Raw genomic sequence first — 4215 nt, 5'->3', positions numbered from 1 at the left:
CTCAAACCATGATGAAGAAGTTTAATGCCTTCCATGGGATTAATAATGTTCAAAGATGGCATTTTCATCAAATAAATGGTCAATTTGAGCTTGGGTCGCTCGTTCCTCTATCGAGTATCGAGTCCAAAACCAACGGAGTAATCTGTTTGGAGTACTTTTATTTGTGTCTTTGAAGGGGTGTCTCTCGAGAAATTATCGATAACCCCAACACATCATAATCTTCGTTACTAAAGTGGGTAGGGGTGCTGACCTTCTTGTTTTCTTGGTGATTACGTTCCAGAGGTGTTGGATTAGACAAAAGTCATCTCTTTGAGTCTGCAAAATCCAAAGTAGGTGAAGTTGAGGCTTTGTGACTTCTGATTGGTGTGATGTACCTACCACATTGTGTCCCAACCAGTGGAGCACAACACGTTGATTCTATTTCAAAGAGCGTTGAAGAACAATGTGATGTGTATTTCGACTTCGTCATGAGATACGGTAGCTCGAGTAAAGTTTTGGCGGAATCAAATGATGACTCTTGAAAAAGGGACCCCGGTATTCACCGGATTTGAAGTATGTCGGAGATCATTTCCTTAGTCAATTCGAACGTTGTCCATAGGCATTGAAGTAGAATTTTCCATTTTCAGATCCGCTTAAATTGGTAGAACATCAAAACCAATTCTCGGAATAACCAACCGAATGATATAGAAGAGGGCCCATCCGCGACGATGATTTCGTGTCAAAATAAGGAGAAAACCGCCATCTTCAAAAGTTTTCAGGTAGTCTTTTCTACCGTTATTTTTCTTGGTTGATCCATTAGTAGTATTACTAAGGGAAGGATAGTGAAAATTGTTTGAATAAGAATGGCTGAAAAAGAAGAGATTTATAGCCAATCTATGAGTCCTGTACCAACTGATTCCAAGTGTAGTTAATGACCCATGTGATTATGAAAAAGATCATAGGGGATCCATAGTAAGTCTTGTTATGTCGATATCCAAATACAATTAATGAGATGGTTCAATGTTAGAAAACATGGAGGAAAGTTTCACGGGGTAGTTAGACTTACACGTAATTTCAAAAATGATGATCATAACTCAAGAATAGAATATGGATAGAATAATCGAAATGCATGTGTGACAAGTGTTATGCGCACCTTGTAGCGCATTGCCGATCTTCTCTCGAACACCATATGTAACAATTAATTATTTTGAGTTTGAAGTTTTGGATGGCCTTTCTTTGTTATGGTTTGTTTTTTATTTTTATTTTATTTTATGATTATTATTATTATTTTTTTTTTATTTTTTTTTTTTAGAGAGGAAAAGACAACTAATATACACAAATATTTAATACGGAACTTCTCCATTTAATACATAACCCGTACAAATGTGTGAGAATTATTTAACACACCATACTAATATACAAAATGAAAATCAGAAAAAGAGATGGTTACATAGATCTAGATGTTCTGGATCATGTTATGCATGAGTGACAAGAGAATAATGATAAACACCGCTATCAATTTAATATCGCGGATAGCCCATTCGCGTTGCTCCTTTTCCCATCGCTTTTATTTGATTCATTATGTTCAAGAATTGGAAAATATGTGAAAAGAATTTGTGAAGAGGGAGAGAAGGGAATGAGTGAAAGTGGAAAAGGAGAGTTGTATTTATAACTTGATTTTCGATCATTGGCATCCGAACCGCTGGAATCACCGCTTGGTTTCGACCGTTGGCTTTGAGAGTAGGCCCAATGCATCAAGGGACAACTAATATAGTAGGAATTACAATAATTGCATAACTTAAATAATTTCTCATTCAAACCGCCCCGAGATACAAAATTATGAGAAATCAACCGATATATAATATTTTTATCACAAGAAAACTAAAAATGCAATGCATAAGGGAAATAAACAGCCTATCGGGAATCCTCCGGGTTAGCGTAAGATGAACCGGTTTCTACACCGCCGGGCCACGATTTAACTTCCTCGGGCCGAAGCCGACCGGGTCGAATGTGGCCTATAGATCGTAGCAATTGATCTTGAATTGCAGCTGATTTGCCAACATCATTCTCTCGAAACGGCCTTGGCGATTTCAAGATTTCTTTGCCGGAAGTCATTTTGGGAAGTAATCATCTCTTCCCCGACGAAGAAACATCCCGCGCGATACTAGTGTTCATGTGTCTCAAGGCTTCCATGGGAGTGTTGATTCGGTGCATGGTAGCCTCATTAAAACAGTCGGGTGGTGAAGGGGAGGAGGAGGTACGTTATCACGCCAATGTCATCTCTAGCTACCGGGTCCCAGTGGTCCGTAACACAAGTCTCAAAAATTCAAATTCTCGAAAAGACCTTGTTGGAATGAAAGGAGTAGCGGATCGAACCCTAAATTAAGCATAAGCCGAAAGTAACAAGTACAAAGAAGAGGAGTCGACCCGCTTGACGCGGTCGTAGAAGAATATGGCCCAGAAAATGGACCATACGTAAAGTGTGCTTCTTCTCCGGAGGATCCACGCAGGTGCAAGAATGTCTTGTTCACGCCGACGCCTTTGAAGTTCCAATGACATTGCAAGCCACCCATCGAGTGACGGCTAGTTGGTTTCGCCTCGAAAGCGAGTCTTTGGTACACGCAGTTCGAGCCATCATTGTACTATCCCTCGAGAAGCGTGTCAAACATCAAATCTCTCGTAGTCGGATACTTTGACAATAACAGGTCGGACTATCGATAGTTTATCGAATGCGGTCAGATTCGATATTAACTCCAGCCGCGGAGTTCACGCTCCAACCCATCCGCCAGAATCCAAAATTCATCACCCCGAAACCTCCATTGTTGTAAAATTTCAACACTAAATCTTCGGAGTAATCGAAGCTGGAATTCGATGCAATAGATATTCCCACTCTCTACTAGCAATTTCCTCATCAAAAAATGGGTGAAACATCCCGAATTGTAGAGGTTTTCAAATTTCTCTCAACTGTGATTCTCCTTCGCGCTGCCATAGTGGTGTAGATGATATTTTGAGGGTTGAAATAGCTAGGATTGGTGGAGGAGATGGTGCCGGAGGAAGGATTTTAATTTGGTGGAGTTTGTTTCGCCCGCGGTGGTTGAATTCATCGATGGAGAGTCGCGGCGGGCAGGGAGTGTGAGGGAGACCAAGATCCGGATTTTTAGGGGAAGAAATGAGAGGGTTGGACGCTGATGGGTGCCCCCTGCGGTGGGTTTTGTAGTCGGTCGTGATTTTGGGTTAGGTCCAATTTTTTGCCCAAGCCCAAATGATTTCCAGAAATTCCCCTTATGTCCCGAATTGTTCAAATTTCAAACTTGGAATTTCGATTCGCTTTAACTCCAAATTGAACCAATGAAATATCAAAACGATCGGCATTAAAAATTCCATCCAATCGGAATATGACATAATCACATTCAAATTTTATTTTTTTTTTTTTTTTATTTTTTTTTTGGATTTTATTTATTTACACATTTATATACAAATGTACAAGACGAAAAGGAACGCGGTCAACAACACCGAAGTCCAAATAAAACAACACATCACAACAGCCTTAACTCAGCAACTTTCATGTCGGCTCGGGCTTAACCTAATCCCGCCAGATTGCGGGCTTAACCTTTATGTTATGGGGCCTAGTGGTTCGTGACGGTACCATCCCCCACCAATGTGCAATGGTCTAGTAATAATATTACCCTTAGTACATATGGTATAGCCTCAAACCACCCCTTGATACCACATAGAAAACCGATCGGGTTGGCCCGGTGGAATCCATTGCCCGCATCTAACTAGGAAATGTCCGGATGTTGCATATCACGACTCTCTTTGGGCACCATGCTTGGTGCTAAGGGAAAACGAGTATATACATGTTGAGTCTTTTTTTACGCCGATCCTCTCAAGAGTCTTTTAACGCCATAGAGTCTTTTAACGCCGATCCTCAAGACGATGAATGTGAGTCTTTAACGCCGATCCTCAAGATGAATGTGAGTCTTTTAACGCCGATCCTCAAGATTTAATCCCAACCTGCGGGAATAATGGGACGACGATGAAGTTTATCCCGGCCGAAGCTGGTGTCGACAATAATATACCTTATACCGCTCATCTCGGAGAAGATCAAGACCGACGAAAAGGAGTTTGATAGTTCATACACCACCCCATCTTTTTTTCGCCCGCGCTTTGAAAGCAAAAGTACTAATGCACCATTACCTATTCGAGATGGGTGAGATTTGGACCAAATGATGAGTT

The sequence above is a fragment of the Coptis chinensis genome, chromosome 2 (genome assembly GCF_015680905.1).
Source record: "Coptis chinensis isolate HL-2020 chromosome 2, ASM1568090v1, whole genome shotgun sequence".
In the NCBI taxonomy this organism is placed as follows: Eukaryota; Viridiplantae; Streptophyta; class Magnoliopsida; order Ranunculales; family Ranunculaceae; genus Coptis; species Coptis chinensis.
This window is presented reverse-complemented; position numbering follows the sequence as displayed.